This window comes from Phyllobates terribilis, unplaced genomic scaffold (assembly GCF_046119375.1).
Source record: "Phyllobates terribilis strain yellow unplaced genomic scaffold, ASM4611937v1 Scaffold_74__1_contigs__length_7073193, whole genome shotgun sequence".
In the NCBI taxonomy this organism is placed as follows: domain Eukaryota; kingdom Metazoa; phylum Chordata; class Amphibia; order Anura; family Dendrobatidae; genus Phyllobates; species Phyllobates terribilis.
In genome coordinates this window covers 257,126-272,228 of record NW_027362834.1, presented here as the reverse complement: position 1 = coordinate 272,228, position 15,103 = coordinate 257,126, and the positions used below count along the sequence as shown (strand labels likewise).

The 15,103-nt window shown below is 45.2% G+C and overlaps 11 non-coding genes across 11 annotated transcripts; all 11 read right to left on the bottom strand.

Annotated features, from left to right (window-relative positions):
* Positions 1 to 908: 908 nt before the first annotated feature.
* On the bottom strand, positions 909 to 1,099 carry LOC141195927 (U2 spliceosomal RNA). The gene has a single exon (XR_012268498.1). It is a non-coding gene; the product is annotated as a U2 spliceosomal RNA (small nuclear RNA).
* A 1,125-nt stretch (positions 1,100 to 2,224) lies between these two features.
* Positions 2,225 to 2,415, bottom strand: LOC141195916 (U2 spliceosomal RNA). The gene has a single exon (XR_012268487.1). It is a non-coding gene; the product is annotated as a U2 spliceosomal RNA (small nuclear RNA).
* Positions 2,416 to 3,535: 1,120 nt separating this feature from the next.
* LOC141195905 (U2 spliceosomal RNA) lies at positions 3,536 to 3,726 on the bottom strand. The gene has a single exon (XR_012268476.1). It is a non-coding gene; the product is annotated as a U2 spliceosomal RNA (small nuclear RNA).
* A 1,120-nt stretch (positions 3,727 to 4,846) lies between these two features.
* LOC141195894 (U2 spliceosomal RNA) lies at positions 4,847 to 5,037 on the bottom strand. The gene has a single exon (XR_012268465.1). It is a non-coding gene; the product is annotated as a U2 spliceosomal RNA (small nuclear RNA).
* A 1,125-nt stretch (positions 5,038 to 6,162) lies between these two features.
* Positions 6,163 to 6,353, bottom strand: LOC141196125 (U2 spliceosomal RNA). The gene has a single exon (XR_012268691.1). It is a non-coding gene; the product is annotated as a U2 spliceosomal RNA (small nuclear RNA).
* A 1,124-nt stretch (positions 6,354 to 7,477) lies between these two features.
* Positions 7,478 to 7,668, bottom strand: LOC141195797 (U2 spliceosomal RNA). The gene has a single exon (XR_012268374.1). It is a non-coding gene; the product is annotated as a U2 spliceosomal RNA (small nuclear RNA).
* Positions 7,669 to 8,786: 1,118 nt separating this feature from the next.
* On the bottom strand, positions 8,787 to 8,977 carry LOC141195467 (U2 spliceosomal RNA). Its single transcript, XR_012268057.1, has one exon. It is a non-coding gene; the product is annotated as a U2 spliceosomal RNA (small nuclear RNA).
* Positions 8,978 to 10,097: 1,120 nt separating this feature from the next.
* LOC141195883 (U2 spliceosomal RNA) lies at positions 10,098 to 10,288 on the bottom strand. Its single transcript, XR_012268454.1, has one exon. It is a non-coding gene; the product is annotated as a U2 spliceosomal RNA (small nuclear RNA).
* A 1,120-nt stretch (positions 10,289 to 11,408) lies between these two features.
* LOC141195870 (U2 spliceosomal RNA) lies at positions 11,409 to 11,599 on the bottom strand. Its single transcript, XR_012268443.1, has one exon. It is a non-coding gene; the product is annotated as a U2 spliceosomal RNA (small nuclear RNA).
* A 1,123-nt stretch (positions 11,600 to 12,722) lies between these two features.
* LOC141195858 (U2 spliceosomal RNA) lies at positions 12,723 to 12,913 on the bottom strand. Its single transcript, XR_012268432.1, has one exon. It is a non-coding gene; the product is annotated as a U2 spliceosomal RNA (small nuclear RNA).
* A 1,121-nt stretch (positions 12,914 to 14,034) lies between these two features.
* LOC141196805 (U2 spliceosomal RNA) lies at positions 14,035 to 14,225 on the bottom strand. Its single transcript, XR_012269200.1, has one exon. It is a non-coding gene; the product is annotated as a U2 spliceosomal RNA (small nuclear RNA).
* Positions 14,226 to 15,103: the final 878 nt, after the last annotated feature.

Below are 15,103 nucleotides of genomic sequence, written 5' to 3'. Positions count from 1 at the left end.
CCCACCCGCCTCAACACCGTTGGAAGGGAGGAGAACCAATTAAGGCGGGGGGGGGGGGTGGAACGAGCAGCTGTCTACCCTTAGCAGGAGGGTTGCTGATTAATTACCTCTCCTGCTGCTGCTGCTGCTGGCTGTCAGGCAGCAGACTGAAGGTGGCTGCTGCTGTGCGCAGGTATATAAAGGCTCAGAGCCTATTATGACACGCGCAGCCAGCGTTCCATTGCCACATTCCGTCTACTGCAGGCGGGATACCTGGATGGCTGAATGTCACTGAGAAGCTCACAGAGACCGCCATAAGCAACAGTTTAAAAGAATGCCACAGACTAATCAACCAAACTTTTTGGGTTGGTTTCTCTTTTATAGTCTGCAGGCATTAAATGAAAGAAGTCAGTGTTCCAGCAGAGGGAGACAACGTTTCAGAAAAGGCATTGTAGCAAACCAAAAAAGAAATTTTAAGCGCAGCAGAGTAACCAGCTCACATACCTGTTAGCTCAGGTGAGTTTAAAAGGCTGCTGTTGATAACAAGGGCATTTGCTAAATAGATGGTGTGTGTGCAACAATATACTGAAAGGTCAATTATATTGTGCAGCTTATCTCACCACCTGTAGTTATTTAGGTGAAAGCTCCAAAATGCTTGCCTAATATGTCTGTTTATCCAAAAGGAAGTATAGAGGGAGAGCTAGATAGATAGCATTGCATTACATTACATTACATGGCAATGCAATGCACAGTTGCTGAAGTTGAACCAAAATGAGCTTGTCATCTGGCTTCTGCAACTTTTAACATGAAAAATCCAATGAGGAGAAGAAAAGCAAAGCCAAAGAGTCCATCCCAAAATCCGACAAACAAGCAAAATGAACAAAAAGCATTGAATTCAATTCTTTCTGATTTTAGAAACTGCATTAAAGAAGGGGTGCACCGGTCCTGGAGATACTGCAATACCAGGTCAATGCGTGGAGTGGACAGAGCAAGCTCTTTTTCCATCTCCCTGTTCTAAAAATCCATTTAATATATGGTCCCCAGATAGGGGACGTATCAGATATTAAACTGATAAGAACAGATACTACACTTGATCTTAGCCAAAAGGCCGAGAAGCGATAACCAGAATTGGTTTCCGACTACCGTGCCACCCAAGGATTCTGAAAAGTCCATTTGTGGAGATGGCCACCTGGACTCCCGTTAAGAAGACATGCTGTCAACCTCTAGGTCCCTCACATGCCTGCACTTTTCGGCTTGCTGCTGCTGCAATCCACGCGTTTTAGATCTGCATAACTCCACCTCTTTTAGCACAGTACCCTCAACCCCCGGCTGTTCCCACCCGCCTCAACACCGTTGGAAGGGAGGAGAACCAATTAAGGCGGGGGGGGGGGGGGGTGGAACGAGCAGCTGTATACCCTTAGCAGGAGGGTTGCTGATTAATTACCTCTCCTGCTGCTGCTGCTGCTGGCTGTCCAGCAGCAGACTGAAGGTGGCTGCTGCTGTGCGCAGGTATATAAAGGCTCAGAGCCTATTATGACACGCGCAGCCAGCGTTCCATTGCCACATTCCGTCTACTGCAGGCGGGATACCTGGATGGCTGAATGTCACTGAGAAGCTCACAGAGACCGCCATAAGCAACAGTTTAAAAGAATGCCACAGACTAATCAACCAAACTTTTTGGGTTGGTTTCTCTTTTATAGTCTGCAGGCATTAAATGAAAGAAGTCAGTGTTCCAGCAGAGGGAGACAACGTTTCAGAAAAGGCATTGTAGCAAACCAAAAAAGAAATTTTAAGCGCAGCAGAGTAACCAGCTCACATACCTGTTAGCTCAGGTGAGTTTAAAAGGCTGCTGTTGATAACAAGGGCATTTGCTAAATAGATGGTGTGTGTGCAACAATATACTGAAAGGTCAATTATATTGTGCAGCTTATCTCACCACCTGTAGTTATTTAGGTGAAAGCTCCAAAATGCTTGCCTAATATGTCTGTTTATCCAAAAGGAAGTATAGAGGGAGAGCTAGATAGATAGCATTGCATTACATTACATTACATGGCAATGCAATGCACAGTTGCTGAAGTTGAACCAAAATGAGCTTGTCATCTGGCTTCTGCAACTTGTAACATGAAAAATCCAATGAGGAGAAGAAAAGCAAAGCCAAAGAGTCCATCCCAAAATCCGACAAACAAGCAAAATGAACAAAAAGCATTGAATTCAATTCTTTCTGATTTTAGAAACTGCATTAAAGAAGGGGTGCACCGGTCCTGGAGATACTGCAATACCAGGTCAATGCGTGGAGTGGACAGAGCAAGCTCTTTTTCCATCTCCCTGTTCTAAAAATCCATTTAATATATGGTCCCCAGATAGGGGACGTATCAGATATTAAACTGATAAGAACAGATACTACACTTGATCTTAGCCAAAAGGCCGAGAAGCGATAACCAGAATTGGTTTCCGACTACGGTGCCACCCAAGGATTCTGAAAAGTCCATTTGTGGAGATGGCCACCTGGACTCCCGTTAAGAAGACATGCTGTCAACCTCTAGATCCCTCACATGCCTGCACTTTTCGGCTTGCTGCTGCTGCAATCCACGCGTTTTAGATCTGCATAACTCCACCTCTTTTAGCACAGTACCCTCAACCCCCGGCTGTTCCCACCCGCCTCAACACCGTTGGAAGGGAGGAGAACCAATTAAGGCGGGGGGGGGGTGGAACGAGCAGCTGTCTACCCTTAGCAGGAGGGTTGCTGATTAATTACCTCTCCTGCTGCTGCTGCTGCTGGCTGTCCAGCAGCAGACTGAAGGTGGCTGCTGCTGTGCGCAGGTATATAAAGGCTCAGAGCCTATTATGACACGCGCAGCCAGCGTTCCATTGCCACATTCCGTCTACTGCAGGCGGGATACCTGGATGGCTGAATGTCACTGAGAAGCTCACAGAGACCGCCATAAGCAACAGTTTAAAAGAATGCCACAGACTAATCAACCAAACTTTTTGGGTTGGTTTCTCTTTTATAGTCTGCAGGCATTAAATGAAAGAAGTCAGTGTTCCAGCAGAGGGAGACAACGTTTCAGAAAAGGCATTGTAGCAAACCAAAAAAGAAATTTTAAGCGCAGCAGAGTAACCAGCTCACATACCTGTTAGCTCAGGTGAGTTTAAAAGGCTGCTGTTGATAACAAGGGCATTTGCTAAATAGATGGTGTGTGTGCAACAATATACTGAAAGGTCAATTATATTGTGCAGCTTATCTCACCACCTGTAGTTATTTAGGTGAAAGCTCCAAAATGCTTGCCTAATATGTCTGCTTATCCAAAAGGAAGTATAGAGGGAGAGCTAGATAGATAGCATTGCATTACATTACATTACATGGCAATGCAATGCACAGTTGCTGAAGTTGAACCAAAATGAGCTTGTCATCTGGCTTCTGCAACTTTTAACATGAAAAATCCAATGAGGAGAAGAAAAGCAAAGCCAAAGAGTCCATCCCAAAATCCGACAAACAAGCAAAATGAACAAAAAGCATTGAATTCAATTCTTTCTGATTTTAGAAACTGCATTAAAGAAGGGGTGCACCGGTCCTGGAGATACTGCAATACCAGGTCAATGCGTGGAGTGGACAGAGCAAGCTCTTTTTCCATCTCCCTGTTCTAAAAATCCATTTAATATATGGTCCCCAGATAGGGGACGTATCAGATATTAAACTGATAAGAACAGATACTACACTTGATCTTAGCCAAAAGGCCGAGAAGCGATAACCAGAATTGGTTTCCGACTACGGTGCCACCCAAGGATTCTGAAAAGTCCATTTGTGGAGATGGCCACCTGGACTCCCGTTAAGAAGACATGCTGTCAACCTCTAGATCCCTCACATGCCTGCACTTTTCGGCTTGCTGCTGCTGCAATCCACGCGTTTTAGATCTGCATAACTCCACCTCTTTTAGCACAGTACCCTCAACCCCCGGCTGTTCCCACCCGCCTCAACACCGTTGGAAGGGAGGAGAACCAATTAAGGCGGGGGGGGGGTGGAACGAGCAGCTGTCTACCCTTAGCAGGAGGGTTGCTGATTAATTACCTCTCCTGCTGCTGCTGCTGCTGGCTGTCCAGCAGCAGACTGAAGGTGGCTGCTGCTGTGCGCAGGTATATAAAGGCTCAGAGCCTATTATGACACGCGCAGCCAGCGTTCCATTGCCACATTCCGTCTACTGCAGGCGGGATACCTGGATGGCTGAATGTCACTGAGAAGCTCACAGAGACCGCCATAAGCAACAGTTTAAAAGAATGCCACAGACTAATCAACCAAACTTTTTGGGTTGGTTTCTCTTTTATAGTCTGCAGGCATTAAATGAAAGAAGTCAGTGTTCCAGCAGAGGGAGACAACGTTTCAGAAAAGGCATTGTAGCAAACCAAAAAAGAAATTTTAAGCGCAGCAGAGTAACCAGCTCACATACCTGTTAGCTCAGGTGAGTTTAAAAGGCTGCTGTTGATAACAAGGGCATTTGCTAAATAGATGGTGTGTGTGCAACAATATACTGAAAGGTCAATTATATTGTGCAGCTTATCTCACCACCTGTAGTTATTTAGGTGAAAGCTCCAAAATGCTTGCCTAATATGTCTGCTTATCCAAAAGGAAGTATAGAGGGAGAGCTAGATAGATAGCATTGCATTACATTACATTACATGGCAATGCAATGCACAGTTGCTGAAGTTGAACCAAAATGAGCTTGTCATCTGGCTTCTGCAACTTTTAACATGAAAAATCCAATGAGGAGAAGAAAAGCAAAGCCAAAGAGTCCATCCCAAAATCCGACAAACAAGCAAAATGAACAAAAAGCATTGAATTCAATTCTTTCTGATTTTAGAAACTGCATTAAAGAAGGGGTGCACCGGTCCTGGAGATACTGCAATACCAGGTCAATGCGTGGAGTGGACAGAGCAAGCTCTTTTTCCATCTCCCTGTTCTAAAAATCCATTTAATATATGGTCCCCAGATAGGGGACGTATCAGATATTAAACTGATAAGAACAGATACTACACTTGATCTTAGCCAAAAGGCCGAGAAGCGATAACCAGAATTGGTTTCCGACTACGGTGCCACCCAAGGATTCTGAAAAGTCCATTTGTGGAGATGGCCACCTGGACTCCCGTTAAGAAGACATGCTGTCAACCTCTAGATCCCTCACATGCCTGCACTTTTCGGCTTGCTGCTGCTGCAATCCACGCGTTTTAGATCTGCATAACTCCACCTCTTTTAGCACAGTACCCTCAACCCCCGGCTGTTCCCACCCGCCTCAACACCGTTGGAAGGGAGGAGAACCAATTAAGGCGGGGGGGGGGGGGGATGGAACGAGCAGCTGTCTACCCTTAGCAGGAGGGTTGCTGATTAATTACCTCTCCTGCTGCTGCTGCTGCTGGCTGTCCAGCAGCAGACTGAAGGTGGCTGCTGCTGTGCGCAGGTATATAAAGGCTCAGAGCCTATTATGACACGCGCAGCCAGCGTTCCATTGCCACATTCCGTCTACTGCAGGCGGGATACCTGGATGGCTGAATGTCACTGAGAAGCTCACAGAGACCGCCATAAGCAACAGTTTAAAAGAATGCCACAGACTAATCAACCAAACTTTTTGGGTTGGTTTCTCTTTTATAGTCTGCAGGCATTAAATGAAAGAAGTCAGTGTTCCAGCAGAGGGAGACAACGTTTCAGAAATGGCATTGTAGCAAACCAAAAAAGAAATTTTAAGCGCAGCAGAGTAACCAGCTCACATACCTGTTAGCTCAGGTGAGTTTAAAAGGCTGCTGTTGATAACAAGGGCATTTGCTAAATAGATGGTGTGTGTGCAACAATATACTGAAAGGTCAATTATATTGTGCAGCTTATCTCACCACCTGTAGTTATTTAGGTGAAAGCTCCAAAATGCTTGCCTAATATGTCTGTTTATCCAAAAGGAAGTATAGAGGGAGAGCTAGATAGATAGCATTGCATTACATTACATTACATGGCAATGCAATGCACAGTTGCTGAAGTTGAACCAAAATGAGCTTGTCATCTGGCTTCTGCAACTTTTAACATGAAAAATCCAATGAGGAGAAGAAAAGCAAAGCCAAAGAGTCCATCCCAAAATCCGACAAACAAGCAAAATGAACAAAAAGCATTGAATTCAATTCTTTCTGATTTTAGAAACTGCATTAAAGAAGGGGTGCACCGGTCCTGGAGATACTGCAATACCAGGTCAATGCGTGGAGTGGACAGAGCAAGCTCTTTTTCCATCTCCCTGTTCTAAAAATCCATTTAATATATGGTCCCCAGATAGGGGACGTATCAGATATTAAACTGATAAGAACAGATACTACACTTGATCTTAGCAAAAAGGCCGAGAAGCGATAACCAGAATTGGTTTCCGACTACGGTGCCACCCAAGGATTCTGAAAAGTCCATTTGTGGAGATGGCCACCTGGACTCCCGTTAAGAAGACATGCTGTCAACCTCTAGATCCCTCACATGCCTGCACTTTTCGGCTTGCTGCTGCTGCAATCCACGCGTTTTAGATCTGCATAACTCCACCTCTTTTAGCACAGTACCCTCAACCCCCGGCTGTTCCCACCCGCCTCAACACCGTTGGAAGGGAGGAGAACCAATTAAGGCGGGGGGGGGGGGGATGGAACGAGCAGCTGTCTACCCTTAGCAGGAGGGTTGCTGATTAATTACCTCTCCTGCTGCTGCTGCTGCTGGCTGTCCAGCAGCAGACTGAAGGTGGCTGCTGCTGTGCGCAGGTATATAAAGGCTCAGAGCCTATTATGACACGCGCAGCCAGCGTTCCATTGCCACATTCCGTCTACTGCAGGCGGGATACCTGGATGGCTGAATGTCACTGAGAAGCTCACAGAGACCGCCATAAGCAACAGTTTAAAAGAATGCCACAGACTAATCAACCAAACTTTTTGGGTTGGTTTCTCTTTTATAGTCTGCAGGCATTAAATGAAAGAAGTCAGTGTTCCAGCAGAGGGAGACAACGTTTCAGAAAAGGCATTGTAGCAAACCAAAAAAGAAATTTTAAGCGCAGCAGAGTAACCAGCTCACATACCTGTTAGCTCAGGTGAGTTTAAAAGGCTGCTGTTGATAACAAGGGCATTTGCTAAATAGATGGTGTGTGTGCAACAATATACTGAAAGGTCAATTATATTGTGCAGCTTATCTCACCACCTGTAGTTATTTAGGTGAAAGCTCCAAAATGCTTGCCTAATATGTCTGTTTATCCAAAAGGAAGTATAGAGGGAGAGCTAGATAGATAGCATTGCATTACATTACATTACATGGCAATGCAATGCACAGTTGCTGAAGTTGAACCAAAATGAGCTTGTCATCTGGCTTCTGCAACTTTTAACATGAAAAATCCAATGAGGAGAAGAAAAGCAAAGCCAAAGAGTCCATCCCAAAATCCGACAAACAAGCAAAATGAACAAAAAGCATTGAATTCAATTCTTTCTGATTTTAGAAACTGCATTAAAGAAGGGGTGCACCGGTCCTGGAGATACTGCAATACCAGGTCAATGCGTGGAGTGGACAGAGCAAGCTCTTTTTCCATCTCCCTGTTCTAAAAATCAATTTAATATATGGTCCCCAGATAGGGGACGTATCAGATATTAAACTGATAAGAACAGATACTACACTTGATCTTAGCCATAAGGCCGAGAAGCGATAACCAGAATTGGTTTCCGACTACGGTGCCACCCAAGGATTCTGAAAAGTCCATTTGTGGAGATGGCCACCTGGACTCCCGTTAAGAAGACATGCTGTCAACCTCTAGATCCCTCACATGCCTGCACTTTTCGGCTTGCTGCTGCTGCAATCCACGCGTTTTAGATCTGCATAACTCCACCTCTTTTAGCACAGTACCCTCAACCCCCGGCTGTTCCCACCCGCCTCAACACCGTTGGAAGGGAGGAGAACCAATTAAGGCGGGGGGGGTGGAACGAGCAGCTGTCTACCCTTAGCAGGAGGGTTGCTGATTAATTACCTCTCCTGCTGCTGCTGCTGCTGGCTGTCCAGCAGCAGACTGAAGGTGGCTGCTGCTGTGCGCAGGTATATAAAGGCTCAGAGCCTATTATGACACGCGCAGCCAGCGTTCCATTGCCACATTCCGTCTACTGCAGGCGGGATACCTGGATGGCTGAATGTCACTGAGAAGCTCACAGAGACCGCCATAAGCAACAGTTTAAAAGAATGCCACAGACTAATCAACCAAACTTTTTGGGTTGGTTTCTCTTTTATAGTCTGCAGGCATTAAATGAAAGAAGTCAGTGTTCAAGCAGAGGGAGACAACGTTTCAGAAAAGGCATTGTAGCCAACCAAAAAAGAAATTTTAAGCGCAGCAGAGTAACCAGCTCACATACCTGTTAGCTCAGGTGAGTTTAAAAGGCTGCTGTTGATAACAAGGGCATTTGCTAAATAGATGGTGTGTGTGCAACAATATACTGAAAGGTCAATTATATTGTGCAGCTTATCTCACCACCTGTAGTTATTTAGGTGAAAGCTCCAAAATGCTTGCCTAATATGTCTGTTTATCCAAAAGGAAGTATAGAGGGAGAGCTAGATAGATAGCATTGCATTACATTACATTACATGGCAATGCAATGCACAGTTGCTGAAGTTGAACCAAAATGAGCTTGTCATCTGGCTTCTGCAACTTTTAACATGAAAAATCCAATGAGGAGAAGAAAAGCAAAGCCAAAGAGTCCATCCCAAAATCCGACAAACAAGCAAAATGAACAAAAAGCATTGAATTCAATTCTTTCTGATTTTAGAAACTGCATTAAAGAAGGGGTGCACCGGTCCTGGAGATACTGCAATACCAGGTCAATGCGTGGAGTGGACAGAGCAAGCTCTTTTTCCATCTCCCTGTTCTAAAAATCAATTTAATATATGGTCCCCAGATAGGGGACGTATCAGATATTAAACTGATAAGAACAGATACTACACTTGATCTTAGCCAAAAGGCCGAGAAGCGATAACCAGAATTGGTTTCCGACTACGGTGCCACCCAAGGATTCTGAAAAGTCCATTTGTGGAGATGGCCACCTGGACTCCCGTTAAGAAGACATGCTGTCAACCTCTAGATCCCTTACATGCCTGCACTTTTCGGCTTGCTGCTGCTGCAATCCACGCGTTTTAGATCTGCATAACTCCACCTCTTTTAGCACAGTACCCTCAACCCCCGGCTGTTCCCACCCGCCTCAACACCGTTGGAAGGGAGGAGAACCAATTAAGGCGGGGGGGGGGTGGAACGAGCAGCTGTCTACCCTTAGCAGGAGGGTTGCTGATTAATTACCTCTCCTGCTGCTGCTGCTGCTGGCTGTCCAGCAGCAGACTGAAGGTGGCTGCTGCTGTGCGCAGGTATATAAAGGCTCAGAGCCTATTATGACACACGCAGCCAGCGTTCCATTGCCACATTCCGTCTACTGCAGGCGGGATACCTGGATGGCTGAATGTCACTGAGAAGCTCACAGAGACCGCCATAAGCAACAGTTTAAAAGAATGCCACAGACTAATCAACCAAACTTTTTGGGTTGGTTTCTCTTTTATAGTCTGCAGGCATTAAATGAAAGAAGTCAGTGTTCCAGCAGAGGGAGACAACGTTTCAGAAAAGGCATTGTAGCCAACCAAAAAAGAAATTTTAAGCGCAGCAGAGTAACCAGCTCACATACCTGTTAGCTCAGGTGAGTTTAAAAGGCTGCTGTTGATAACAAGGGCATTTGCTAAATAGATGGTGTGTGTGCAACAATATACTGAAAGGTCAATTATATTGTGCAGCTTATCTCACCACCTGTAGTTATTTAGGTGAAAGCTCCAAAATGCTTGCCTAATATGTCTGTTTATCCAAAAGGAAGTATAGAGGGAGAGCTAGATAGATAGCATTGCATTACATTACATTACATGGCAATGCAATGCACAGTTGCTGAAGTTGAACCAAAATGAGCTTGTCATCTGGCTTCTGCAACTTTTAACATGAAAAATCCAATGAGGAGAAGAAAAGCAAAGCCAAAGAGTCCATCCCAAAATCCGACAAACAAGCAAAATGAACAAAAAGCATTGAATTCAATTCTTTCTGATTTTAGAAACTGCATTAAAGAAGGGGTGCACCGGTCCTGGAGATACTGCAATACCAGGTCAATGCGTGGAGTGGACAGAGCAAGCTCTTTTTCCATCTCCCTGTTCTAAAAATCCATTTAATATATGGTCCCCAGATAGGGGACGTATCAGATATTAAACTGATAAGAACAGATACTACACTTGATCTTAGCCAAAAGGCCGAGAAGCGATAACCAGAATTGGTTTCCGACTACGGTGCCACCCAAGGATTCTGAAAAGTCCATTTGTGGAGATGGCCACCTGGACTCCCGTTAAGAAGACATGCTGTCAACCTCTAGATCCCTCACATGCCTGCACTTTTCGGCTTGCTGCTGCTGCAATCCACGTGTTTTAGGTCTGCATAACTCCACCTCTTTTAGCACAGTACCCTCAACCCCCGGCTGTTCCCACCCGCCTCAACACCGTTGGAAGGGAGGAGAACCAATTAAGGCGGGGGGGGGGTGGAACGAGCAGCTGTCTACCCTTAGCAGGAGGGTTGCTGATTAATTACCTCTCCTGCTGCTGCTGCTGCTGGCTGTCCAGCAGCAGACTGAAGGTGGCTGCTGCTGTGCGCAGGTATATAAAGGCTCAGAGCCTAATATGACACGCGCAGCCAGCGTTCCATTGCCACATTCCGTCTACTGCAGGCGGGATACCTGGATGGCTGAATGTCACTGAGAAGCTCACAGAGACCGCCATAAGCAACAGTTTAAAAGAATGCCACAGACTAATCAACCAAACTTTTTGGGTTGGTTTCTCTTTTATAGTCTGCAGGCATTAAATGAAAGAAGTCAGTGTTCCAGCAGAGGGAGACAACGTTTCAGAAAAGGCATTGTAGCAAACCAAAAAAGAAATTTTAAGCGCAGCAGAGTAACCAGCTCACATACCTGTTAGCTCAGGTGAGTTTAAAAGGCTGCTGTTGATAACAAGGGCATTTGCTAAATAGATGGTGTGTGTGCAACAATATACTGAAAGGTCAATTATATTGTGCAGCTTATCTCACCACCTGTAGTTATTTAGGTGAAAGCTCCAAAATGCTTGCCTAATATGTCTGTTTATCCAAAAGGAAGTATAGAGGGAGAGCTAGATAGATAGCATTGCATTACATTACATTACATGGCAATGCAATGCACAGTTGCTGAAGTTGAACCAAAATGAGCTTGTCATCTGGCTTCTGCAACTTTTAACATGAAAAATCCAATGAGGAGAAGAAAAGCAAAGCCAAAGAGTCCATCCCAAAATCCGACAAACAAGCAAAATGAACAAAAAGCATTGAATTCAATTCTTTCTGATTTTAGAAACTGCATTAAAGAAGGGGTGCACCGGTCCTGGAGATACTGCAATACCAGGTCAATGCGTGGAGTGGACAGAGCAAGCTCTTTTTCCATCTCCCTGTTCTAAAAATCCATTTAATATATGGTCCCCAGATAGGGGACGTATCAGATATTAAACTGATAAGAACAGATACTACACTTGATCTTAGCCAAAAGGCCGAGAAGCGATAACCAGAATTGGTTTCTGACTACGGTGCCACCCAAGGATTCTGAAAAGTCCATTTGTGGAGATGGCCACCTGGACTCCCGTTAAGAAGACATGCTGTCAACCTCTAGATCCCTCACATGCCTGCACTTTTCGGCTTGCTGCTGCTGCAATCCACGCGTTTTAGATCTGCATAACTCCACCTCTTTTAGCACAGTACCCTCAACCCCCGGCTGTTCCCACCCGCCTCAACACCGTTGGAAGGGAGGAGAACCAATTAAGGCGGGGGGGGGGGGGTGGAACGAGCAGCTGTCTACCCTTAGCAGGAGGGTTGCTGATTAATTACCTCTCCTGCTGCTGCTGCTGCTGGCTGTCCAGCAGCAGACTGAAGGTGGCTGCTGCTGTGCGCAGGTATATAAAGGCTCAGAGCCTATTATGACACGCGCAGCCAGCGTTCCATTGCCACATTCCGTCTACTGCAGGCGGGATACCTGGATGGCTGAATGTCACTGAGAAGCTCACAGAGACCGCCATAAGCAACAGTTTAAAAGAATGCCACAGACTAATCAACCAAACTTTTTGGGTTGGTTTCTCTTTTATAGTCTGCAGGCATTAAATGAAAGAAGTCAGTGTTCCAGCAGAGGGAGACAACTTTTCAGAAAAGGCATTGTAGCAAACCAAAAAAGAAATTTTAAGCGCAGCAGAGTAACCAGCTCACATACCTGTTAGCTCAGGTGAGTTTAAAAGGCTGCTGTTGATAACAAGGGCATTTGCTAAATAGATGGTGTGTGTGCAACAATATACTGAAAGGTCAATTATATTGTGCAGCTTATCTCACCACCTGTAGTTATTTAGGTGAAAGCTCCAAAATGCTTGCCTAATATGTCTGTTTATCCAAAAGGAAGTATAGAGGGAGAGCTAGATAGATAGCATTGCATTACATTACATTACATGGCAATGCAATGCACAGTTGCTGAAGTTGAACCAAAATGAGCTTGTCATCTGGCTTCTGCAACTTTTAACATGAAAAATCCAATGAGGAGAAGAAAAGCAAAGCCAAAGAGTCCATCCCAAAATCCGACAAACAAGCAAAATGAACAAAAAGCATTGAATTCAATTCTTTCTGATTTTAGAAACTGCATTAAAGAAGGGGTGCACCGGTCCTGGAGATACTGCAATACCAGGTCAATGCGTGGAGTGGACAGAGCAAGCTCTTTTTCCATCTCCCTGTTCTAAAAATCCATTTAATATATGGTCCCCAGATAGGGGACGTATCAGATATTAAACTGATAAGAACAGATACTACACTTGATCTTAGCCAAAAGGCCGAGAAGCGATAACCAGAATTGGTTTTCCGACTACGGTGCCACCCAAGGATTCTGAAAAGTCCATTTGTGGAGATGGCCACCTGGACTCCCGTTAAGAAGACATGCTGTCAACCTCTAGATCCCTCACATGCCTGCACTTTTCGGCTTGCTGCTGCTGCAATCCACGCGTTTTAGATCTGCATAACTCCACCTCTTTTAGCACAGTACCCTCAACCCCCGGCTGTTCCCACCCGCCTCAACACCGTTGGAAGGGAGGAGAACCAATTAAGGCGGGGGGGGGGTGGAACGAGCAGCTGTCTACCCTTAGCAGGAGGGTTGCTGATTAATTACCTCTCCTGCTGCTGCTGCTGCTGGCTGTCCAGCAGCAGACTGAAGGTGGCTGCTGCTGTGCGCAGGTATATAAAGGCTCAGAGCCTATTATGACACGCGCAGCCAGCGTTCCATTGCCACATTCCGTCTACTGCAGGCGGGATACCTGGATGGCTGAATGTCACGGAGAAGCTCACAGAGACCGCCATAAGCAACAGTTTAAAAGAATGCCACAGACTAATCAACCAAACTTTTTGGGTTGGTTTCTCTTTTATAGTCTGCAGGCATTAAATGAAAGAAGTCAGTGTTCCAGCAGAGGGAGACAAAGTTTCAGAAAAGGCATTGTAGCAAACCAAAAAATAAATTTTAAGCGCAGCAGAGTAACCAGCTCACATACCTGTTAGCTCAGGTGAGTTTAAAAGGCTGCTGTTGATAACAAGGGCATTTGCTAAATAGATGGTGTGTGTGCAACAATATACTGAAAGGTCAATTATATTGTGCAGCTTATCTCACCACCTGTAGTTATTTAGGTGAAAGCTCCAAAATGCTTGCCTAATATGTCTGTTTATCCAGAAGGAAGTATAGAGGGAGAGCTAGATAGATAGCATTGCATTACATTACATTACATGGCAATGCAATGCACAGTTGCTGAAGTTGAACCAAAATGAGCTTGTCATCTGGCTTCTGCAACTTTTAACATGAAAAATCCAATGAGGAGAAGAAAAGCAAAGCCAAAGAGTCCATCCCAAAATCCGACAAACAAGCAAAATGAACAAAAAGCATTGAATTCAATTCTTTCTGATTTTAGAAACTGCATTAAAGAAGGGGTGCACCGGTCCTGGAGATACTGCAATACCAGGTCAATGCGTGGAGTAGACAGAGCAAGCTCTTTTTCCATCTCCCTGTTCTAAAAATCCATTTAATATATGGTCCCCAGATAGGGGACGTATCAGATATTAAACTGATAAGAACAGATACTACACTTGATCTTAGCCAAAAGGCCGAGAAGCGATAACCAGAATTGGTTTCCGACTACGGTGCCACCCAAGGATTCTGAAAAGTCCATTTGTGGAGATGGCCACCTGGACTCCCGTTAAGAAGACATGCTGTCAACCTCTAGATCCCTCACATGCCTGCACTTTTCGGCTTGCTGCTGCTGCAATCCACGCGTTTTAGATCTGCATAACTCCACCTCTTTTAGCACAGTACCCTCAACCCCCGGCTGTTCCCACCCGCCTCAACACCGTTGGAAGGGAGGAGAACCAATTAAGGCGGGGGGGGGGTGGAACGAGCAGCTGTCTACCCTTAGCAGGAGGGTTGCTGATTAATTACCTCTCCTGCTGCTGCTGCTGCTGGCTGTCCAGCAGCAGACTGAAGGTGGCTGCTGCTGTGCGCAGGTATATTAAGGCTCAGAGCCTATTATGACACGCGCAGCCAGCGTTCCATTGCCACATTCCGTCTACTGCAGGCGGGATACCTGGATGGCTGAATGTCACTGAGAAGCTCACAGAGACCGCCATAAGCAACAGTTTAAAAGAATGCCACAGACTAATCAACCAAACTTTTTGGGTTGGTTTCTCTTTTATAGTCTGCAGGCATTAAATGAAAGAAGTCAGTGTTCCAGCAGAGGGAGACAACGTTTCAGAAAAGGCATTGTAGCAAACCAAAAAAGAAATTTTAAGCGCAGCAGAGTAACCAGCTCACATACCTGTTAGCTCAGGTGAGTTTAAAAGGCTGCTGTTGATAACAAGGGCATTTGCTAAATAGATGGTGTGTGTGCAACAATATACTGAAAGGTCAATTATATTGTGCAGCTTATCTCACCACCTGTAGTTATTTAGGTGAAAGCTCCAAAATGCTTGCCTAATATGTCTGTTTATCCAAAAGGAAG